At 38.5% G+C, this 26,273-nt stretch overlaps 1 protein-coding gene across 1 annotated transcript in view; it reads right to left on the reverse strand.

The window, feature by feature from the left end:
• The window catches only part of Iqcm (IQ motif containing M), a 469,797-nt gene that overhangs the window by 432,309 nt on the left and 11,215 nt on the right, over positions 1-26,273 (reverse strand). The window lies entirely within an intron of this gene.

Consider the following 26,273-nt stretch of genomic DNA (forward strand, 5'->3'; position numbering starts at 1 on the left):
GTACTCTTGGAAATGGAGGTACCTGTAGCTGAAGTTTTTCTGGTCCTGCCCAGCTCCCATGGCCATGCAGTCCCAAGTAAACACACAGAGGCTTATATAAATTAAAACTGCTTGGCCATTAGCTCAGGCCTACCACTGATTAAATCTTACATTTAACTACAAAGTAAATGATCCTCAATAACTTTGAAGAAAGTTACTCAAATAAATGAATTTATACATGAAATTAGTATAGGTTTGGGAACTCAAAACTAGGAAATGAATCAGTTATAGCCAATACAAATGAGTTGGCAACTCACTCAGAGAAAGAAATAAGTTATACAGCTTATACAAAACTCAGCCCATTTTTGTTAATCTATTATGTTTCCACGTTTTCTGTGGCTTTACCTGTGTGCCGTTACATGATGCTCCCTAGATGGAGAGCTGGCATCTCCTGACTCAGCCTTCCTCTTTCTATAATTCTCCTTTTCTGCTTATCCCACCTATACTTCCTGCCTGGCTATTGGCCAATCAGCATTTTATTTATCAACCAATCAGAGCAACACATTCACAGCATACAGAAAGACATTCCTCCATCAGGTACCCCCAGCCACAGTCTTTAAGGCTATGGCTGGCCCTCTTCACCTGACTACACTCCCCCACCCTTAGAGCTTCAATCAGGCAGTTTCCTTAGGCCCAATTAAGTTGTAGCATCCCTTCCTGTGTTCTCTCCCTGTCTTCCCACAATAAGGAGCCACAAAAGTCTCCCTTTTTCCAGCCCTTTCATCTGAATGAGTCCCTCCCCCTAGAGCTTCTCACTTCTACAGAAGATCTGGTACCAGGCACCTGAGTCTCTCCACTGGCTTAGCCAGGCTAAGATTGCTGCACTGGACCTGCATTGAGTTGGATGACAACCTTCTGAATGGCTTTGTCCCCATTCAGTCCTCCATGAGTCCAGAGGATGCACATGACTACAGGCTACAGTGACCTTTCCCTTGCCTCTCGTCCATGGGAACACTGCACTCCATACCCTCCCATTCTCATTTGGGATGCCTCCTAGAAAATCTCAAGCCTTTACACCTGCCACCTGATTTGAAAGGCCTTAAATTTGTTCACCTTTGCAATAAAGTTTGACCTCAATATCCCCCAGATAACCAGTCTAAATGGGCACATAACGGCACACTAGATCCCAATATTATTCAGAATCTTTACAACTGTGAGCAATCAGGGAAACAGAAAGAGACCCTCTATGTTAAAGCTTTCTCTTACCTTCACTCCAAGCCTTCTCTCTGTGCCTCCTGTTCTCTCATCCAGCTCCTGCTAGCTATGAAGTCAGAACAGGATGAATCTATTTTCTTTGACCCAGCTAATGAGCCTCCCTCTTATAGACCAAAGCCCACAGCTCCCTTTCCTCTGGTCCCTTCAGTGCCCCTTTCTCCCTCCTCAGTGACAGGTCAACTAGGCCAGCTCTGACTGGCACCCACTTTCAGCCCACTGACAGTCCATAGTCCTCCCACTACTCATTCTTGTTCTGCCTTGGGACTCCTGTACCTCCCTGATATAAACCAGCCCCAGTTCTCCCTTTGTGAGAGGTTACTGGGGTGGATGATTTAGTCAGAGTAAATGTCCCCTTCTCAGTATCTGAACTCTCTCAAGTAGAAAATAGACTAGGGTCCTATACTGACAATTCTTCCACTTTTATTAAAGAATCCTAGAATATTACCCAATCCTTTGACCTTACTTTTCATGATGTTTATATGATTCTTACCAACAATCTCCTCTCAAAAGAGCATAGCTAAGTCTGGGATCAGGCTAGGGCCCATGCACGTGAACTCCATCAAACACCTACCCAGTGAGGGCTAGGGAAGTCCCTGATCAGGAGCCTAGATCCCTCATTCATTCTTTCCTAGTAACAACTTGTCCTGTCCTCTTGCTAGGAAGGGACCTTCTAACCTAAATGGGAGCCTCTATTTCCTTTGCTCCCTCCATCCGACTAACATCAGGCTCACCATCCATTACTCTCCTCCTTCAAACCACACCTGACATCCCTTTTCTTCTACCAGTTGCCCAGGTAGATCCCCAGGTATGGAACACCCAAAACCCTTCTATAGCCCATCAACCCCTGTCATCATCCAACTACAAAGTCTGACCAAATATATAACAAGGGCCAAATACCCACTATCTCTCTCTCCAAAGCCTTAAGGGAACTTAAGCCCCTTATCTTCTGCATCTTACCTCCTCATTTGACACTCCTATACTAGCAGTAAAAAAAGAACCCATGGAGCCTACCACTTGGTTTAGGACCTCCAACTTATTAATTCAGCAGTAGTTCTCCTTCACCCTATAGTACCAAATCCCTCTACTCTTGTCTCCACTATCCCGAGAAACCTCTCATTTCTCTGTCCTTGACCTTAAGGATGCCTTCTTTTCTATTCCCCTGGACCCCAAGTCACAGAATATCTTTGCCTTTACTTGGACTGACCCAGATACCCAAATCTCTACCCAACTCACTTAGATCATTGTACCCCAGGATTCTGTGACAGCCCACCTTTATTTGGCCAGGCTTTAGCCTTTGACTTACTCTCTTTGTCTCTTTCTAAATCCAAACTCATATAATATGTAAGTGATCTTCTCTTTTGCAGTCCATCCCCACAGATTATCCAGGCAGACACCTCTACCTTATTAAACTTTCTGTCCAGTTGGGGATACAGGGTCTCACCCACTAAGATCCAGCTGTCCACTCCTCAAACTACATATCTAGGATTAGCCATTACTCCAACTCATAAGGATATTACCCTAGATAGAAAACACTTAATCCAGTAACTCACAGTCCCTATTACAAAGGATGAAATCCTATCTTTCCTATGAACGGCAGGTTTCTGTAGATGAATTTCTAAACAGTCTTATTAAATAAAAACCATGGGGCCAAATATAGGGGTGAAAGCCTTAGAGAGATCAGGGAAAAGGGAAAGCCACCAGCCAACCTTACCTCACCAACTCTGCAGCTTCCAAATGCAAGTTACTTCCTGTCTACCCATGTCGATATACCTTCCTGTTCTGCTATCTGATTTGCTCTTTCCATTCATCACTTCCTCTTCCTACACAGCTTTGTCACTTTCTTATCTGTCTATACAGACCTCCAGACCTCCATGGTTAACTAGTTTGGAATTTAAGGCATGTGCTACCACACCTGGCTGTTTCCAGTATGGCCTTGGACACACAGAGATCCTGCCTACCAAGTGATAGGATTAAGGGCATGTGCTAACATTGCTCATCTTCTTTGTTTACTTAAAATGGCTTGCTATTTCCTGTGATCTCCAGGAAATAAAATATCACAATACTTCCCCTTTTTTGTCTAATAAAAATTTTTTTAAAATTATATTCCATTATCTATCCTATTTTGGTGAGTCCAAAATGTACCTAATTCACTTTCTATCCTATCTTTTATTTGATAGGTAAACAGTGCTGGTGGCGGTGCTGGTTAACAGTGGAAAAGTCATGAGCCATGGCCACAACTACTAGAGTTACAGAGAGCTTTATTAGAAGGAAAGAGAGAGGAGAACCAGGCCTGGAGAGAGAGAGAGAGAGAGAGAGAGAGAGAGAGAGAGAGAGAGAGAGAGAGAGAGAGAGATGGTGGGAGCAGAGCAGAACAGGATACAGAGAGGGGGTGGAGTCTGCATCCAGCTTTTTAAGGCACAGATTGCATGACCACACCACGAGTATGTAGTAGCCTGCCAGTGCCTCCTGATGAGATGAGATGTAAGACCCCAGGCTGTGCATGTGCTGGAGTGAGGGCAGGATTCTAACATTCCAAACTTTTTGCTTATTATAAAAAAGTGAGTGAATAGGAAAAGGGGTGTCATTTCTCCCAGAAAAACAGCTTCCAGCTGACTTGGTGGGCATTGGTTGGCTCTTGGGGGGGAGGGTAGGAAAGGGAGCCTTTCCAGGTAGACAGGCATCCTGGGATGGTGGGATGTCCTGCTGCCCTGGAGCCATCCGTCCCTCTTGGCTTGAGTGGAATTTCCTGAGTCACGTCACCAAATGATAGGTAAACAGCACTGTTGGTGGCGTTGGTTACCAGAGGAAAAGTCATGAGCCATGGCCACCACTACCAGAGTTACAGAGAGCTTTATTAGAAGGAAGGAGGGGATAGGAGAGAGGAGAGCCAGGCCTGGAGAGAGAAAGATGGCGGGAACAGAGCAGAAGAGGGTACAGAGGGAGAGTGGAGTCTGCGTCTGGCTTTTTAAGGCACAGGTTGCATGACCATGCCATGCATACATAGTCACCAGTGCCCCTGATGATGTAAGACACAAGACCCCAAGGTGCACATGTGCCAGAGTGAGGGCAGCATCCCTGACAGTATTACCAACAGAAATCTATCTTATCAGCATACTGAGAGTCAGTAACTAAGTTGAGAGGTTGCAAAAAAATCCATTAATACCAACAGAATAGCATACAATTCTGATTTTTGAACTGAATTATAAGGACTTTGAACCATTTTGCTTACATTTTCTGACTTGTATTCTGCCTTTCCTTATTTGTTTGCATCTGTATAAAATGTATGGGTTCCAGATATGGGTGTTTCCCATACAACATGAGGCAGAATCCAATAAACTCTCTTTATAAGTTAAAATCTATCACTTTTGGGATATTTGCTGTTCATCTCTTACAAAAATTTACTACAAGCTCTTTGCCAAGGTTCACTTTCTACCCATAATTTGTCTATGTCTCCTTAGTTAAAGGTACTACAATTTCTGGTGGGTCTATTCCTGCTAATTGACGAAGTCTCAATTTTCCTTTTAAAATCAAGTCAGAGATCTTTTCCACATAAGTTTTTAATTTTTTACTCTGTTTATTTGGTAAAAATATCCATTCCAATATAGCATCTTCCCTCTGTATTAAAATTCCTGTAGAAGAATGCTTAGAGGGTAAAATAACCAAAATGCAATCAAGCTTTGAATCCACATGATTTACATGTCCTTCGTGTACTTTCTTTACCACCAAGGCCAATTCTCTCTCAGCTTTGGCTGATAATTATCTTGGACTATTTAAGTCCTTGTCACCTTTGAAGGTTTTGACAAATTACTCAGTTCATCATTTTTTACCCCAACAAAAATTCATAGATGGGAAATGTCTACAAATAATCTTTGAAAGTCATTAAGAGTCCATAATGGATCCCTCTGAATTTGCACCTTTTGGGGTCTAATTTTTTGTAGACCTATTATATCCTAAATAATTAATAGAATCTCTTCTTTGTATATTTTCAGGAGCAATTTGTAATCCCCAACAAGGAAAATTTTCATTACTTCTTCAAAGATTCTTTCTAAATTATCTGCATTTGAATCAGCTAGTAAAATATTGACCATGTAATTATAAATTATAGACTTAGGAAATTATTTACATATTACTTCCAATGGCTGTTATACAAAATATTGGGACAGGGTTTGCCTATTCAACATTCCCTGTGTGAGAACCCTTCATTAATATCTTTTAACCAGTTGAGAATTGTGATAAGTAGGCACCATGAAGGCAAATCTTTCTCTGACTTTTTCTTGTAAGGGTACTGAAAAGAAACAGTCTTTTAAATTGATAACTACAAGAGGCCACCATTTAGGTAACAGAATAGGCAAAGTAATTCCAGATTGTAGGGAGCCCGTTGGCTGAATTACTATGTTAATTGTTCTTAGATCTGTTACCATTCTCCATTTACCAGATTTCTTTTAATAACAAATACAGGAGAATTCCAAGGGCTGGTTGATTCTTTAATATGCTAAGCATTTAACTGCTCTTGTACCAGCTCTTCTAAAGCCTGCAGTTTTGCTGTGTGTTCAAGGCCACTGATGAATCCATTTTAAGGTAGAGGTGTTGGTGTCTTTAAAAGATCATCAGTTGTTGTGCCCTGTTCTTGTATAATATGGATGGCTGGTGACTGTTCTTTAGAATAATACCTCCTAATATTTTTCTCAGAAGCATGCGTTAATTAATGGTTTGTTTATGAGGTTGGAGGAATGTTAATCTGAGTATTCCATTGTTGTAATAGATCATAGCCCCATAAATCCATAGCTATATTAGCTACATATGGCTTTAATTTTCCTCTCTGTCCTTCTGGACCTATACATTCAAGCCATCTTTTGCTCTGTTACACTTGAGATAATGTTTCAGTCCCTAACAGCTGAACATTTACCTCCTGAAGAGGCCAATTAGGATGCCAAAATTATGGTGCAATTATTGTCACATCCGCACCTGTGTCTACTAAACCTTCCAAGAAAACATCATTTATTCAGATTTTTAACTTTGGTCTTTGTTCATTTATAGAAGTTTGTCAAAAAATCACTTTATGGTTTCTCCTGAATTTCCTGTTTTCTCCACTACAGCTGTTCTATCACCCGAGCAGCCTGGTTTATTCCAATAGGCTTTTGGTTATTTAATTGCTCTGAGTAGGGGTTTCCTCTATGGTGTCAGGAAAAGTCTGGACTGAATTTGCTGTGGGGACCTGCATGAGGAACCTCTGGGAGTTTCCCAATGGCAGAGGCAAAGAATTACCTTGTCTGTCCCTTGTTGATCTACTTTCATTGGTCCAATGTTTACCCTTACTACACCTTCTGCATTCTCCAGAAGGGAAGGGCATTCTGTTGCCATTGTTCCTTGAATAAATATTGTTTCTAGGAATGCCCTGTTTACACTCCCTTTTCAAATAACCTTTTATACCACAATTAAAATATCTGACATTAGTATTCTTCCTCAAAGCTTTTGAAATCACCCTCTCCTATCCACATATCATCATGGTCATGAGACTCAATATTAATTGTGTCCCTGATCCAATCCTCTACGGGTGCTGATCTTACCTTTAATGGCCTAATTATACTTTTGCATGCTACATTTGCATTCTCAGAAGCCAAAGATTCAATTATTATCCATCTAGACCTCCACATTAATAAGTTTTAGAATTTAAGGTATGTGCCATCATACCTGGCTCTGTTTCCAGTGGCCTTGAACACACAGAGATCCTGCCTGCCAAGTGATAGGATTAAGGGTGTGTGTTACCATTGCCCAACTTCTTTGTTTACATAAAATGGCTTGCTATTTCCTCTGATCTCCAGGAAAACTCTATTTATTAAAGCATAAATAAAGTATCACCACATTTCAGCACAAATAAAATATCACCACAGGCTTCTTATGCATTGGATTCCTTCCTTCTCTCTTCTTGCTTGTCCCCTATGGCCCCTCACATGAACCTCTTCTAGCCTATTACCAAGCTTATATAGCCTACATAAGCTTCAACAAGCCCTCCTCCAGGCTCCATCCCTACACCTTCCAGACTTAACTTGCCCCTTCTCTCTATATGTTACTGAAAAGGAGAGGTATGTTCTTGGGGTCCTTGGTCACCACCTAGGACCTTCCTTTATACCTGTTGTATGCTTAAAAAAAAAACTAGACAAGACTATCCAAGGTTGGGTACCTTGTCTGTGAGCTCTGGCTGCAGCTGAACTTCTTATTCATGAATCAAAGAAGTTAACCTTTGGATCACCCATTACTCTCCCTTCTTCTCCCCACTTCTCACACCTTTTCACATACAAGAGCCTTCAAACATTACCTGCTTCCTGAGTTTTCTCCCTTCAGGTAGCATTGGTAGAGGACACAATACTGACTTTTCAACTATGTCCACCTTTTAACATTTCAAGTCTTCTTCCCCAACCAGTCCTGGAATACTCCCCATCACACACATGCATCGAGACCCCAGAAGAGTTATTACCTTATCCTATGACATGTACAGGAAGGAGCACTACATCAGACCAATGTTACATGACATATAGTTGGCAGCTCCTTCCTGTATGACGGAGTACATAAAGCAGCATATGCAATCATCTCAGACACTATAGTGATTGAAGCATGGGCTCTTCCAGCCCTCACCACAGATCAGCAGACAGAATTCATAGCTCTAACCCATGCCTGTCAATTAGTAAAGGGACAATCCCTAAACCTATATACAGATTCCAAATATGCTTTCCATATTCTCTTGTCACATGCAGCTATCTGGAAAGAACAGGGACTATTAACAACAAAAGGAGGATCCATAACTAATGTAGACCAAATCATGGCCCTATTAGAGGCCTCTCATCTTCCCACAGCCATAGGAATTGTCCCCTGTCGATCACACCAAATGAACAATTCCATTATTTGCAAGGTAAGTGACTGAGCTGATGAGGCAGCTAGAGCAGCAGCTCTTGGAAGTTCACACATACCTGGTTCCCTCTCACACACACCTGGAGCCCTCTCACACACACCTGGAGCCCTCTCACACACACCTGGAGCCCTCTCACACACTACGAGATACCCTCATTCTACAACCCACCTCTTCATTATCATCTCCAGATACTCAACAAATTTTGTCCTATTTACACCAGGTATTTCACCCCAATAGCCAGGCTTTGTCTCACTTTATCAAAACTTATCTACAGCCTACCACTGAGGATCTTCCTTTCTAAAGACTATCACAGCTTCATGTAAAATTTTCCAAACCTCTAATCCCACCTCTAGGCATTGGAGTCTCCCTTTCCCCTCACCAAGCCAGAGGATCCCTCCCTCGATCAGACTGACAGCTCAATTTTATTCATATGCCCACAATTAGATGGTTTAGATACCTTTTAGTGCTAGTAGACACATTCTCAGGATGGATACAAGTTTTTCCTAATAAATAATAATAAGTAATAAAAGAGTCACACTGTTATTTCCAGGATCCTTCTCTCTCCCCATATCCTTCTTCCAGGACTCGAGAGGTCCAATTATAATGCTGCATGAACAAACAGAACTTTTCAATAGTAGTTGTTCACCTGTACTTTGGGATTTCTACTATCTACTGTCAAAAGAAAAATTAATGAGCTTTGCATAGCTGATCAGATACACATAATGCTGATTTCACTGTCTAACACTTATAATGGGAGCTCCTTAGACATTTGTTCCTAAATAATGTTTCACAGTAATTGAAATTAGTATCTCCAAGCCAGTTTCTGGTGAAATATCTACCTATTTATATTGTTATCAAGGAGTTCCATGACTGACAATTGAACCAATAAATCATTTGCTACTAAAAAAAAAAGTTAGCCTGAAAATGGGACCAGCCTACTTTGAGACAATTTTTAGGCCATGAGGGAAGTGGAATATCCAGAAACAGAGCAGTGGAATAGAAAGAGTCTGCAGAAAAATCCAAAGATGTCTAGAAATGTGCAAAAAGTGTTCTCTTAAGTCTTCAGCTAAAACTGTGGGTCATCTGTCTCAATTAACATATAGTATAATCCTTTTTGAAGGAGCTATTTTCATATTTACATCATTTACTCACTTGACTCTAACCCATCTGTAATATTGGTTCATTTAATAATGAATGCTATTAATAACTACATAAAGTTGGTATGCATCATTTTTATAAAACATTTTATTAGAATAAAAGCATTATTATTTTAGAAAAAAGACTGAAAACATATCATCAGAACAGCATAAAAACAGTGGACAAGAGTATTTCAAAAAGGAATATGTAATTAACAGGGATAAATTCTTCAAATAGCAGCAAACTGACCATTTGGCTTAGTACCTGGGAAGTCAGTATACAGCTCCTACAACATAGCATCTCCAAAGTGGGGATGCTGACACCTAATGGGGTGATAAGAATGGGAAGAAAAGTGGCAGCAGAAAGAATGACTAAGCACTTACTTGAGAAAGTGAGATTTGAAAAGGTAGTAGCTGTACACAGTGCAATCAGAGAGAAGTTGGAAGATGATTACAATTTTACTACTAAATAAAAAGAAATAGAATTATGGGGGTCTCTGCAAACACCATGGCCAGCAGAGTATTGATCCACAAGAGGCAAGAAGGAAAGCCAGCTCTACAGGACTCAGTAGCTGCTTTGTTACAAACTTTAGGAGTCTGACCTTGAGTACTTTATTTCAGGCATATTTAAGAACATTGCAATTTGAAAACAAAGTTTCCTGGTGATAATTAACTTAATCCCATATGTACAACAAGTACAACATGTACAAGTTTAAGACATGTTTACATTGAAACTCTTTAGAAAGAACATAGGACCTGTTCTATAAACATGGGTTCTATATATTGTCTGAGACACAATGCTCATGATAAGGGTCTAGGGAGGGTGAATGAGATAAACATAAGAGTTTGGGGGAACCAGAAGTGAACTATCTGGCCATACACATAGTGCAGAGGTTACCAGGCTATTAAACACCTATACTCGCATTTGTAAAGTACTTGTGACAATTCACACAAAGATGAATTCTGTTGACTGAAAAACAATGTTCAAGATAAGGGTCTGGGGAGGATGATTGAGATAAACAAAAGAGTCTAGGGGATCCAGGTATGGCCTGGCCATACAAGTACCACAAATTCACCAGGCTGTCATCACATCCATTCCCAGCCTCCTGGGCAGAAAACGGGTGAGATATCTTTTCCTCTGAAGAAACAACTCTGAGTCTAATATTCCTAGTTTCCCTGCTGCTTATCTGTGAGAACAAGGACCTTTGTGTGACTCACACAGGCTAAGTCATGCTATCTAATTACCTCATATAATAATTAGAAAAGAGAATAACATGAAGCCAACATCCAGAAATGGAGAGATAAATTTTTGTCCTTATTTAGGGGACTGAAAATGATATGCAACGAAAGATAATTCTAGCATCAAAAGAAAAGTAGGTGAGAGTATATTTGCCCTGAGAATGAAGTAATTTTCACCCACAAAATAAAATTGCTCAGAAGGACACAAAAACTATACCTTAAAAGCAGTCAATTAAATGTAGAGAACCACTTGATCAAATTAGTTTTTCTGTATCATTAAGATCCTATAGACTTTACAAGAATTTCGGCATATATTACCAAAAACTCCCAACAATTAAATATGCCTTATAAAATTTATCTATAGAATTCCAAATTGTTCCTTAAATATGTTACTGTAGATGCAACAGAAATTACACTCCTTGCTACATCCTGATAATAATCATCTTTTGGCTTCACTTCTAAAACAAGGATATAAGTAAGCTGACTTCAATCCATGTGAAAAATTCTCAGGTGCATCATCTTAACATCCTGATCATGTAGGCATTTTTAAACACCTCAAAATGTCGGGCTATATTTAGACATCTTTTTAAAAACTACTAAATGACTAGTAAATTTATATTGATCACCAATGAAAATGTCCTTTGTCACATTACTCATTTATCTACATATGTGATTAAATCAGAATTTACTAACTGCATTTTCCCCTAGAAAGCTCTTTACTGTAACAAAACATTATAGATGGTTAGGAAAGACCATTTGAATTTTTGATGTTTTTTGTCTCTCTGGCTTTTCTGTGGGGAAAGGAATGAAGATGGACAAATGCATCTTGGCCTTCTCCTCTATGATAAATATTCTATGCACTCCACAGGCTCCTCTCAGTACCTAGCAGGAGTATCCTCTGCACATTCAACCAGCTTTACATGGTTAGTGTATCAACTTGTACACTAAACTTATTCATTAAAAAATTCACTTGCGGCCGGGCGGTGGTGGCGCACGCCTTTAATCCCAGCACTCGGAGGCAGAGCCAGGCGGATCTTTGTGAGTTCGAGGCCAGCCTGGGCTACCAAGTGAGTTCCAGGAAAGGCGCAAAGCTACACAGAGAAACCCTGTCTCAAAAAAAAAAAAAAAAAAAAAAACAAAAAACAAACAAAAAAAAATCACTTGCTAGGCAGTGGTATCACACACCTTTAATCCCAGCACTCAGGAGGCAGAGGCAAGCAGATCTCTATGAGTTCAAGGCCAGCCTGGTTCTATGACAGCCAAGGCTACACAAAAAATACCCTATGTCAAAAAAAAAAAAGTTGTGGCTTCCAGGTGGTGGTGGAGCACCTCTTTAATCCCAGTACTCCAGCACTTGGAAGGTAGAGTCAGGCAGACCTCTGAGATTGAGGCCTGCTTGATCTATACAGTGAGTTCCAGGACAGCCAAGGAAACCCTGTGTCATTAAAAAAAAAAAAAAAAAAAAAGAAGAGAGGAAAAAAAGGAAGGAAGGAGGAAGGATTAGCTATGGTGATAATAGCTGTCTGTCAAAATGCATGGCTTTTGGATAACTGACACTTCTCAGGAAACTATTTGTTCTAATAATTTATTAATAATGTGACACAGAAAGGGGTCAAAGTTCAGACTATATTTATATCTCATAACATGTAAATGTTAAAAAGTATGTTTTAATAAAAAGTATTTTTACACTACTGAACGAGAGAAAGAAAGGAGAGAGACGAAAGAAAAAAGAAAGAGAACGAAAGAAAGAGAGAAAGAAAGAAAAAAGAAAAAAAGAAAGAAAGAAAGAAAAAGAAAGAAAGAAAGAAAGAAAGAGAAAGAAAGAAAAAAGAAAGAAAGAAAGAAAGAGAGGTACTGCCTGTAAAAGAAGCCATTATGAAATCAATAAGGTCCCTTGTATCAGTCATTCTTACATCACTGTTGCCTTAGTCCACATACACTGTCAGAGTCATTCCAATCATTCTGGAGATGTATGATTTGGCGGTTGGTGATATTTAACTTTCATCTCTTATTTAATATTCACCACTTACTAAGTTTGTATTATGTACCTTCCACAGAAAGAAATCTGCATTGAGATCTCTCCCTATAGCATGCTTCAAAAAGTAATGCTTTGTAAACAGGAAGATTAATGGCCTCATGCAATTTAAAAGTCCAAAGTACAACTTGCTTCAGGCATGTATAGATCTAAGGCCTGAATAATTCATAAAGAGTCAGTTTCTCTCTTTCTCAGCATTTGTCACCTTTAAATTGGCATCATCCCTGTAAGATCCCTATGGATGATAAAAAGATGGCTTCCCACACTTCTGATTTGTTCTCATAGCTTTACTTTTAACAAAGGTCTACAAATAATTATTAGCTCAGAAGGTCTTGGCTTGGAGCACAGTAGATCTATGACCAATCATTTTGGACCAAATTTTTTTTTTTAAAAAAAGCAATATTCTCCTTAGTTAAACTTGAGTTTCACACACACTAGAGACATATCCAAATCACATGGACTAAAAATGGTTGGCATGTCATTCTCTATCTGGTATCACAGAAAATATATAAAAAGGACAGGTGCTGATGAGGAAAAATCAGTACAAGAAACAAGAAGCCCAAGTCAGTAGGACATGAGTTTTAGACTTTTCTGGTGAAGTATATAAAAATCTGTCTATACACATTGTTTTTTATATACAAATGCACATGCTATAATGAGAGCAGGTGGTGTATTTAAAGGTGTATTAGGATACAGAGTTTGAGTTCAAACTCTAGATCACTTCCTCACTGCTTGTACAGAATTTGTTGTCTTCCTGCCTTACTTCCCCTAGCTATGAAATGTGAACCATGCTGCCTACCTCACATGGCTCCTTTTCTCCCCTTGGGTTTGTGTGACAAGGTTTCACAGCTTAACCTAGACTGGACTTGAAGTCACAACACTTCTTCCTCAGTGTCTTGAGTATTATAGACTTGTATCACTGTGCCTAACCTCACTCTTATAAGGATACCTGTTAGATAATGGAAGGATACTTTGAAAGTCCTGAATCATTCAACAAGCACTAATATTGTGTGTAAGGTGGCTCACCAGAAACTGCCCCAGAATAAATAGCCACATTTATGTACAGATCAAGATGTAGGCTTTGTAAAGCCACTGTAATACTAATATTCTTTCATGTTGGACTATCTGGTTCCTATGTGCTCAAAATACATACTGTTTCTATTAGAAACTACCACATTTTTCACTGATAAAATCTGTCAGAAGAGGAAAACAAAACAAAACAAACAAAAAACCCCAGGTGTTAACCCAAACATTCTATGTAACACACTATGTAATAAGATGACAGAACTCTTGCTTACACTCAGTGCTACTTACTGCCCTTGGTAGAGCTTATGGGGGGGGGAGTGGAAGGAGAGGAAGAGAAGAGAGGGAGGAACAAACACAGCACTAATTCAGCCTGAAAATCCTTCACTCCTCTAACCCCTAAACCCTCATCCACTTATCACCCAACTACAAGTCCAGCTCTGAAAAAAGACTCCCAATCTTGAAGAACTGAGAACCCCAGAGGAGAAATTCTATGTGAATCAGTCTGGTTACTTGTTCCTGAGCCTAATATACTCTTAGTGCATTCTGCAAAGCAAAAACCCCACTTGTACTGCAGGTGCAAGCCTCCTTTGCATTTTAGTTTGTTTTCCTGAATAACCCTAGCCCCTGAACCACCTGCAGTTCACCTATTTGTTCTTTAAATATCTATTTATTACGCACTTAGACACTGTGTCAGGCATCGTAGAGATGGATGTCATTGCTGCAGTTACTGCCTATTTCCAACCTCTTTTAGCCAATAACACTTTGTTGACCACTTGAATGACAGTGACTTAACAGTGTCCATCCTGACACCCACCACCTGAATGCCTGCTTCACACATGACCTAGGGAGCACCAACAGCAGCTAACACAGTGTCTATGTCTTCCCTATGCACTAGAATGGAAACTGTATAGAAATCAGTAAGCATGTATTCATGCAGTGCTTATCAAACATTCCAGGGCAAAACAAAACAAACATTATCAACAAGTCTAAAGAGCCTGTTGTCTTTTTTGTAATTGTTTCTGCCCTTTAAGCTTTGGCTGTCCGAATCAGCAACTGCAACTCTGCTGCTAACAGCAGAAGTCAGGCCGCAAGAGCCACAGCCTGATGGGTTCTGTTCCCGCAGGCACCCACTCTTTCAAAGCTAGAAGGGAACTTAACTAAATCTCTGTCCCTCTAAAGAACTCAAGATTCAAAGGTCAAGGTGGAATTCTGCTCCTCAGAGAGGCTGAAGAGCAAGTAGCTCACCTCCTCTCCTTGCTGTGTCCTCTGAAAAGCCTTTGCGCTCCTCCTCACTCCCCTTCTCCACCTGGCTCCTCCCTATCACTTCCTATCAACTAGTTGCTGACTCAGCCTCCTGACTACAGATGAATTTTATTTAATCAAACACATCCTTGCATCATTAAACAAATATTCCAAAGCATAAACAAAAGTAACACACCTTAAAATAATGTTCTACAATATAAGCTTTTACTAAATCCATGGCAGTCTGACAGGCCCAAACCTAAGCCTCAGGGATACCTTCAAATACTAGCAATCTACGGTTGCTTCTTACCCCCTTTGGTATGTGCCTTATATGTAAATATAATTTCTTCTAGTAAATTCTACATCCTTGAAATCTTCCAGGCATAGGCCTCAATCCCAAGATCAACAAATAAAAGATACATTTTTATTACACAGATTATGGCCCTCACTATTGCCTTTTTGGTTCAACCACCAAGAAATTAATCTGTGCTCTCTACTAGTAAAGAATTTGAGATGTCAGAAAAACTGTGTGTGTGTGTGTGTGTGTGTGTGTGTGTGTGTGTGTGTGTGTTCCTTAAGACTGTGTTAAGAATAATTATATTGGATTGACACTAAATACTAAACTACAGCTTATAAAGCTACCTAATCTATAGTGCTTTACAGTTCTACAAAGGATATTTGCACACAGTATCTCAACTGACAATCTGAAAACATCACAAAAGTGTTGGCAAGTTGCAACTACAGAGAGAACCAAACCAACTGTGGCTCTTTAGTAAGCACATTCAACAAAAGTCTGTAATGAAAATGTCTATCCCACCTTTGATGGTCATTGACTCTTTAGTAAGCATGTTCAACAGAAATCTGTAATGTAAATAAATGTCTATCCCATCTTTGATGGTCATTGACTCTTTGTTAAGCATGTTCAGCAGAAGTCTGTAATGAAAATGTCTGCCCTATCTTTGATGATCATTGAAGAGATGAAGTACATAAAAAAAAAAAAACCTCATCTCTACTGATCACAAATTTAATCATGGCAGAGTTTAAATTCTTCCTGTCTTAGCACTGTTCTTATAATGAATAGTTTTCAAAAACGTTGAAAGGCCAGTTACGAATGTTTGGTTATTACAGTGTTACCCAGCTGTAGCTAGCATGTCTTCCCAACTCTTCAAACTGACTTGATTTCTACTTCATCGCTGACTAAACTTCATTTCTACTGTCTTCAGTTTCAATGTCCAAAACACCATGCTTTCTCCTTCCAGAATATCTTCCACTTGCTTTTCTCTCTGGAGTACCCCTCCATCATGGTGCTTAGTTAATTCCTGTGTGTCCTTTTTATCTCTGGTAAGGCTTCTTCAGTTAACACTACTTGGACACATGGATCTGTTTTTTGTCCTTGAATGCATTTGTTCTGGCTGTATTTTCAGTATTATGAATATTTTAAAACTATCAATTATCTCCAATGAGACTATAAATATAATAAAAAGAGGAAATGTATCTATTTTTACTCATCACTTTGTCCGCAGAACCAAGTACTATTTATTTATAAAATTTGGGATCCACTGGTTTTCAATGGGTTGCCATATGTTACTAGGTTAGCAGCAAGATTTTTGGAATCAGAAAGACCTAGATTCAAATCTTGTCTCTGCATTTGCTCACTCTTATGATTGTAGACTGATCACCTAATCTTTTAAGTTTTGGTGGTTTATTTTTATAGAAAAATAATAATTATCTAACCAGACCACAGGTTAATTATAGATATTTTTAAACCACATAGAAGGCAAACATAAATGCATAGTTCTTTTCAACTGTCTACCACAATCTCCAATATATTACTATATTTGGAAGGAAGGGGTAATGATTTAAATACAGGCATCATCATGACAGGGCTAAGAGGAGGCAAGTTATATAATGAAATGTTACATGAGGTGTTTCCAGAAGACATGAAGCTATGGATCAGTAAATTGAGTAAAGAAAATTTATGCTCGCTAAAGTGAGTAGAAATTATTCAATTTGTAGAGGGCTCAAATAAAACAAAAAGGTGGAGGAAAAGCAAATTCATGCTTTTTTCTAATGTTTTCAACTTTTTAAACTTAGCATACAAATAAGTTTTACTATGGCATTCTCATACATGTCACTGTCCATTGCTCATGCTTTTTCCCTTCCATTACTTCTCTTCTTGACTGGACTATGCATTGTTCCTGCCTTCAGACATCAGATCTCTGAGTCCTTAGGCCTTTGGACTCTGAATTTCACCAGCAGCTCCTCTCTTAGCCCGTTCTCAGGCTTTCAACAGTCTGTTTCCCTGCCCAGTCCTCATGACCTCGGACTAAAACACACATCTTTGACATTCTTAGGTCTCTGCTTTTTGTTAACCTCCAGAATAGTGAGAATTAATTCCTATAACAAATCTTTTATATCTGTGGGTGTTTTATCAGGTCTGTATCCCTGAGAAACCTGAAGAATACAGAAAATAAATGTTGCTTTAATTACAGTCTTAAGAATGAAATCACATGCATACAACTTCTACTAGGAATCCAGTACAATAAGAAGATAAATTCAATGCATGTTTTCTGATGCAAGAAACCCTGATGTGCTTGGTGAGTTTAAGAACTCATGAGATAACTTGAGATGGTAATTAAGCAATAGTGACCTGGTCCTTAAATTAAGAGTTAAAGGCTAAGCAGAGAATTCTTGCATAATTAAAGATGAAATTCTCCCTAGAACATAAGCCAAATTCTTAATAACAAAGGTGATAATGAACTAGAACTGCTCATTAACTCTAAATCCTATTTGGAGACTACTCAGGGTCAGGCCACATATCAAGGTAAAACATACACCCATGTGCATATCCACTTCCATCTGGTACCAAATTAATAGACACCCAAGACAGATTTCATTGTGGAAATAAAGTCTAGGGATGATACAGTTAATTCAATCACTTAATTTTAGTGTTTATTTTAAATTATCCTCAATATTAAAATAAAGACAAATATTAATTTATACAAATCCCCACTTATATGTTAGATCATTGACCTAATTTTACAGCAATGTTCGTTTTAGAAAATTCAAACCGTATGTCATTAAAAGAAAAGTAATATAAAGTGCAAATAATTTTATTTAGGTACAAAATCTCAATAGAAGCATCAACAGTGTCATGTATTCTTCATATTTTATTATAAATTAATCATTTTGTAGGTAATGCTGTTTATTGATAAATTTTATGACTACCTTTCTTTGCTTTTGTCCATCTTCCTTTCACTGGCTCTCTTTATCATTTTACCCTGGAATTAGTTAATATATATTGTACAGCTATGCCTCTGAATGACTGAAAATTCTAAAAAGTTCACTGTACAAAACCATAACCTTTCTGTGTATACATCCCTATTTTATACTACAGTGAAGCCTAGATAAAGAGCCTATCATAGAAAGAGCAGCAAAACTCTAAATCCTATATAACAGCAAATAGCATATGTTTAAGCTATCACACATTAATTCTAAATTGTAAGCTCGACACAGAGATCAAATACTGGAAAATAAATAAATAAGGGTTGAGAACTGAAATTGATTTTCTTCAACATGTGAAGAAAATGTGTGTATACAATTGATACTGAGAACAAACAAACCAGAGACCAAACTGATGGAAAGAGGGTGCCAAGCAAAACCCAGCTTTCTGCCAAAGTTTTCCCTGGGAGGTGAATAACATTTCCCATAAGTCTGTGGAAATTGCAGAACTGGTTTGATAATGAAGTACTCTTAGCCACTTTTTTATGTTTGACTTAACATTTCTGTTCTCTACTGAACAGTATGGATTACATTAATTATATCAGAAGGGAGCCCATATTTAGATTCAATGGAAAGATTAGCAGTATTTTATTTTACTTGAGAAATTTTACCATATGTATAAATGAAATATGCATTTGAAACCTATTTTTTGATAGCGTAAGACTATTTATACAATTGCAATGTAATTCAGCAAGATTAAAATCAAATACAAATATTTCAGACAGGAACACATGATATTATATAATATTAATTTGCAAGGCATTATAATTAAGAATTGTAATATTCATAAAGTCACATGTTTATCCCAGCTCATCACTACAAAGTGAGATATCCATTCTTGGGTGAAAGACGTAGATTTTTTAAAATCATTTTTCTGTTAAATTTTCCCTGAAGTACATTGCTGATAAGTTTCAAACAGCAGAACGTTTTAACACATAAGTAATCTCCACTTGTGATGTTGATTCATCTCCAGCTATCTTTTTTGTTACTTGGAGTGTTTATACATAGCACCATAACTGTATAAACACTCGAATGTAGTCATGGAAAACACAAGTGATGCTGCAAGATTAGAATGATGCTCCAACTGGCCTCCAAAGTGTGTAGAGGAACCAAAGGCTTTCAGAACTTTCCCATCCTGATGCCAAAGCAGGCTCTTCCCTGAGCCCCATGTATTTCAGTACTCGAGCAATGTCACACACACTGAACTACGTTGAAAATAGATAAAACTTGCCTATGTCCTCAACTATATACCTATCACTTTGAAACATTAAATTCCACAGTCACTATATATAAGGTCAGCACAAACCTCTTGGTGGCATTTTTGACTACCTAATTAAAAAATATCGAGAGGTTTGAATTCATTTGCTTGTTTACATAGCATTCCACTGGTTTAGATAATATAAGCTACCTTCTGACAGAGGAAAATAAGGAATCCACAGAATTCCCAAGGTCTGGGATTTGTTTTTTTTGTTTGTTTGTTTGTTTGTTTGTTTTTTCCCTCAATCTGAAGTTTTAAGTGTCACACCCATCCCAGCTTTTCTTTTAAAACCAAAGGCAGCAAGAGCAGGGTGATGGGAAAGTTTAATTTTGACTCTTCATCCTCAGGTACCCTTCTTCCCTTTTGTTAGTCCTTTAGTTTGGCCCATCTATTGTCCCTTCTTCTAATGCCACCTGCTTTTATCTCACTCCCTATGTCCTTTCCTGCTTTGTAACTACAAAATCAGACAAGAACCAAAGACCGACCATGAGGGCAAGAAACTGCTCTTACCTGAACTGTTTGACAATATGCTGTATAGATTAAACTAGCAGGAACCATGGAAAAGTGACCACTAAATTTTGCCAAAACAGGGCAAGATGGTTCTTAAGGTTCCTACTTCACAGAGAAGACTGTCAGACATTCTGCAGAACACAGGGAGAAGCAACTGATGAACTCTGCCAATAGGCAAGATAATCCTTCAATTTTCCTGCTTCACTAAATAGTCTGCCAGAGACTCTAGGCCTGTAGGCTGAAGATGGATGTCCCAATGTTACAGAGGAACTTTGAGTGACTCACCAGGTAGCCAGCTGTCTCTGCCATTCTAGATTTTTGGAATTCACTTACAATGTACTTCCTGTTTACTTAGGTAATATTATATCCTTCTGGGGACTTTGATATAGTTGACTAGTTATAATTTTGCTTGGTTATGATAGAAGATAAATTAGATATAAAACCTTAGACTCACAAATATAGGGTAGATAATATTTTCTTTAATTTTGCCAAATACAAATAGACTATGTATCCAATCTGGGGTCCTGCTGTGTGCTCAGCTATTTAAACTTAACCTGTTTTGAAGGGAATAATGTAACCAACCTTACTATGCCTTGAATCCCCCATGTAATCAGCCTTTACAACCTAAGCTCAACACACAGATTTAATCTTAAACTACATACTCTTCCATGGCCCTAACCCAGAAGTGTGTGTGTGTGTGTGTGTGTGTGTGTGTGTGTGTGTGTGTGTGATGCTAAAAGCACCCATCAGAATGAAATCAATATTAAATAAAATAAATATCCGCCATAAATGCTCAAAGCAACACATGGATACAGGTGGATAACATCTATATGCAGTTTTGAGGGCTATTCTAGGACAGTCAGAGTCAGTAAAATAACCTAAATAAAAAACTGTTTCCTCGGAGTGTTCAGTAACTTAGCCCAGAGTCTTTAATATTTGGACATTTTAACATTTCCTCATTTTTTTCTCTTTCCTTTTGTAGTTCTGTATCTTCTCTTCCTGACCCCAGGTGTCCGGTGCCCTCACACTGCCCTTCAGATGACAAAAGTGAGCCCATTCTTGCACTCTGCTCAGGCTTGCCCCAGGGACAAAATTACTTCCCTTTTCTCTCATTTTGACCCTCATAAAAACTTCCATTACCTAGAGAAAAGCAATTTAATTAAACTAAGTCACACTGGACAGTGAATGATTGATTAATATACTATTTAGCCCTCCCTGGAATATATATTTTTAAAGAGGACACTATAATGTAAGTGAATGTGCAATAGGCAGAATTTCAATCAGCTCAAGAAAGCAAAAAGAACTAAGTAGGCTTCATTCAGGCTGATATGTTTTGATAGAAGAGCCTTCTGAAGGGCCCTTAAATTACCCCTGTTGGTGGCCTCTGCTCCTAACTCTAGTAAAGCAGAGGCTGAATGCCCTTTTCCAGTTCTGTAAGTGAGCAGCAAAGCACTGTCAAAGGAAAGCATTTGACTTTGAAACAGACTTCAGAAGTCAGAGTATGGTTTAACACTCCTCTGGGTGAACTGATAAATTCAAATGCTTCTTTTAACTTGGTGCCAAATTCTCAAGAGCCATCCTTAAACATCAAATATCACTATGACAGGGTTAAATCCTTTGTCATGTGGAAGTGACCTTACAGGTAGTCTTTTAAGATTAACTACATGCTTTTAACTCTTAACTGGAGCATGAGAAAGGTCACCAGAAATGTATGATGCGATTCTATATTGCAAAGATGCATATAAGACACAGATGTAAAGGAGCCTCTACAAGAGTCACACTAGATTTCAATCTCTCAGCAACTCCACCTTCTAGACAATTCCCCTTCCCTCTCTCCTCTCTCTTTTCTAAAACACCTATTCCTCAAATATTTTCAGTGTCTTCTTAAAATTTAGCTACACATCATCTAAACATTCTTCTAAGGTTTATAATTAAATGGTTGAAATAGTACTGTTGGTAAAAATTGATTAGTAGTTACAACTACTTTTTTGTGTAATTTTTTTCCCTGGCTGATCACATGTATTAAATGAAGAGATGAGAAGTGGTTTATTGTTTGCCTTTCTTTTTTAATATGTTTATTTATTTTATGTGTATATATCTGTGCCTAAGTGTGTGTGCATTCATTGTATGTGTTCAGGACCCTGGAGAGGCCAGAGGAGGATATAAGATCCCCAGGAACCAGAGTTACAGATGGTTGGAAGTTGCCACATAGGTGCTGGAAGTGAACCCAGACCATGTTTCTGCAAGAGTAGCAGTGGTTGCTTAACCGTGGATTTATCTCTCCAGCCTCTGTCTGCCTCATGGTTTGGTTTGGTTTGTGTTGAGTTGGGTTGGGTTTATTTGGGGAGAGAGTGGCTTGGATTTGGTGTATTTTGTTTTGTTTTAAGATTAGGTCTCCCTATAAAGTCCGGGTTGTCTTTGAACTCACTATATAGACCAGGCAGTGCTTGAGTTCACAGACATCCGCCTGCCTCTGCTTCCCAAGTAATTTTATTTGCCTTTCTTTCTCACCTAAAGTGAGGCAGATCCTCTGCTCTAGCTAATTACAAATTCTGCCCTCCCCAGGTGACAATAATTACCAGGTGTCTGGCAATAATTAAAGCCACTGTCCCTTGCATTTTTTAATTAAAATTTTAACTCTGTCAGTCAACTACATTAATATCTCAACGATGTAAACATTTTTTTTTAAGAAATTTGAGGCTACATTAGCTTCTAATAAACATTTCACTGCATTAAAACAGTATATCTAATCCGAGTCTTTGAAATTCGCTTGGAAAGGGAGTGAGGAATTAAAAGTTACTGCACCAGAGAGGCTTCTTTGTCAGGTGTGCTGATGCACTAGGGAGGCAGAGACGGGTGGGTCTCTGAGTTTGGGGACAGCCTGGTTTGCAGAGTGAGTTCCAGAACAGCCAGGGCTACATAGAGAAATCCTGGAGTGGGGGGAGGCTTAGTTGTGGTATCTATAACCCAAATGAATTCTTAATTGATCATTTTCTGGTCAGGGAAGATGATTTGGCTGGCAAAGTGCTTACTTGTCACAGAACCATGAGGACCTCAGTGTGAGTTCCTGTCACCCACATTTTTTAAAAACAGGTTCTTTAATACTTATCGAAATAAAACCTTATGCTCACTGGCCAAACTTCTCAGACATGAAGAAATGTGTTTTAAAATTGTAAGACATTCCAAAGAAAAACATTAAAGCACAAATTCCCATCAGCTATTGGTCAGATAATTTCACTGTAAATGACCATTTCTACAGCTAGTGCCATACTAAAAATCATGTTGGATGTCTACAACTAATGCTCTCCCCTTGAAAACATGAAGTTAGTCATGCTATGCTAGAAGCAGCTCAAGAAAATACAATCTCTCATCACCAGAATTGTTTGCACTGTATTTTCAAAAAACAAACCAGTCTTTATACCAAGATAATTACTTCAACCAAAGGGATAGGGCATTTATCTCATGGAGGGAACAATGCTATCTTTATACTTTATTGTTCCAAAACAATAAGCTGATCATTTTTAGTATGTTTGTAGAATTCATAACAGTTTTTTCATTATAAATGGCAAATATCAACCAGGTTCCCAAGGTGATTAGATTAAAATGATTATCACAAAAACAACCATTCACCTCTATTCCAGAACCCTTAGGAAAATTTAAGAATAATTTTACAGAATAATTTATGTGATCTATCTCTTGAGTCCAGCATTAGCATTTGACCCAAAGAACAGAGGTCATCAAGAATAAGAAATGTATAATGCTGATAAAAATCCTATATATTACTATACTGGAATATGAATCATATACAATTAAAATCACAGGTTTTTCTGATGGCAATTTTAGTCTCAAGATATTTAATATTTCTGTGTTCAAGGGAACTCTGAAAAGCTGTATCTAAGCATGATTAAGTGATGGAGTTGATTTTAAAAAGAAAATGGAATGTCTAGTTCTTTGAAGCTAGTATGATCTTATTCTCTTCAGAAGATGCCTCCCCAAGCAGGACGAGTCTCTGCTGACACTAGTCATTGTGTCAGCACAAACAGTGAAGATATTTAATACAGAAAGGGCCTTCAACTCTTAGAAGTAAGATCTTAAGAGGATCAAATAAGTAAATCAACTTGCAGAACTTCATGGAGGTAGTTTATAATTCAGAGTACAGGAAGATGCAATGGTACTTAAAACAGGACATCAGCCTTTGATTCATATAGACAATGAGGTGTACTAGAACACTTCACTGTAAAGTGTTTTTACTCTTACCTTATTTTCTTCCCTTCATGTGAAACACAGAATTCCAAACTAATTGACAACATTCTCATATCTTACAGTGTGTGTGTATGTGTGTGTGTGTCTTTTCTTCAGATACTTTCTTTCAATAATTGTCTTGCTGCTACTACAGATAAGTGTGGAGAAATTCCTCTGTATAACTAAAAATTAAGAATAATTTGTAGCTGGGCAGTGGTGGCACACGCCTTTAATCCCAGCACTCAGGAGGCAGAGGCAGGTGGATCTCTGAGTTTGAGGCCAGCCTGGGCTACAGAGTGAGTACCAGGACAGCCAAAGATACACAGAGAAACCTTGTCTCAGAGAAAAAAATTGTAGTAAAATCTGTCAGGGTTATATGCATATCTTTACAAAAATCAAAAAGCAACTAAAAAAAGAGTACAGTTCAATCAAAACAAACTCTGTGAACACAACTTTGTCATTTTTTAAAAAATGATTCCTATTATACACACTCCACACAAAAAAAATTGTATGTTTCATTACTCAAGAGTGCATTTACCATCACTACCTCCTAAACACCCATTCCCAGTATATTTGGGGATGGTGGAGATGCGTGCATGCGTGCGTGCGTGCGTGCGTGCGTGCGTGCGTGTGTCTTCCTCAATTCTTCTATTCCTTATATATTGAGGTAGAGCCTCTCACTGAAGCAAAAGCTTGCCACTTCAACTAGTCTGATTAATCAGCCTTGTTCCAGGGACCCCCTGCAAATCCTCCAGGATACCAGGATTACAGTCAGCCATGCCCATCTGACTTTTGCACGGATTCTGGCAAATACAAACAGCTGTCCTCACACTTACATTGGAAGCACTTCACATGCTGAACTGTCTCCCCTGCCCCTGGAGACATTTCACAATGGGGGCAGCCCTACTATCACATAGCGGCCACAGGCCAGAGATGGTGCTAACCACACCAAAATACACAGAACAGCCCCAGAATCAAGAACTGTCCAGTCTAAGATGACAATACTGTGGAGGCTGAAAAACAGTGCTACTAGGACCCAAGATCAGAGCTCCTACTGATGCATGAAGCTTCAAGTTACAATAAGACAGAAAAAAAGGAAAGCTTGGATTAACACACAGCTGCTCAGTGGTCAATTTAACCCTGGAATTTATTGTAAATCTTGTCACTTGAAGCCCACATTCATTCAGCTCTCATTCAAGTAAGAGCCTTTCAAGAAGTTTCTTTGAATCAGAGAAATGCTGAAAGGTTCTTCTGTAAAATTAAAATTAAGAATAATTTTTAATAAAATTTATTGGAATCATTGACCTATCTTGAAGAAAAGCTTATCCAACAGAATACATCTTTTCAGTCACTATTTATTGGATGTCCTTTATCTAAACTTTTTAACTTATGAACCCCTAAATGAAGCTGATTGCTCACTAGCAATTCTCATGTCTCTATTGTATTTCCAGAGTTCTATGAAACCACAATACTGTTTGTGCAGGGAGGTACTCTTAAATTAAAATCAGGTATCCTCTCTATATTAAAGACAATATAATATCACATAGAAATGTCAGAAAAAAAATCTCTGACTAGATGCTTCCTGTGAAATATGACATAGCTAAACCAACCTTAGGTTATGCCTCAAGATAAAGCTCCCCAGCCACTGAAGTAAAAAACACACACCAACAAATGGACAACCATGTCTACTGCAAGGCTAATAAATCAAAATCACCAAGATCAGTTAACTGCATTTTCAGCGGGTGCAGATTTATCATCAAAGCCTGATAATCATGCAGCCACTAGAAAAAGCAATGTGCTTCCCATGACCTTGATCATAATTCACCAACACTCACAACTTACAGCTTTTCAACATTATATCGTCCTCAAAAAATGATTTCAAGAGCTGGGACCTCTGAGAGAGAGAGAAAGGTGGTGTGTGTGTGTGTGTGTGTGTGTGTGTGTGTGTGTGTGTGTGTGTGTGTGTAAATATGATGGTTCTTCTGGATACTAGAAACTAGAATTTGGTACAAAAGTTGTAAACATCTAATGTCTCAAAAGTAGACTAGTAGATAGAAAACTGGGAAATGCAGGGCTTCGATGTCTTAGAGATTTTTCTAGACATGAAAAGGTGGCTAGAAATTTGGGGGGAACCAAATGAAG

Source organism: Peromyscus leucopus, chromosome 5, assembly GCF_004664715.2.
Source record: "Peromyscus leucopus breed LL Stock chromosome 5, UCI_PerLeu_2.1, whole genome shotgun sequence".
NCBI lineage: Eukaryota > Metazoa > Chordata > Mammalia > Rodentia > Cricetidae > Peromyscus > Peromyscus leucopus.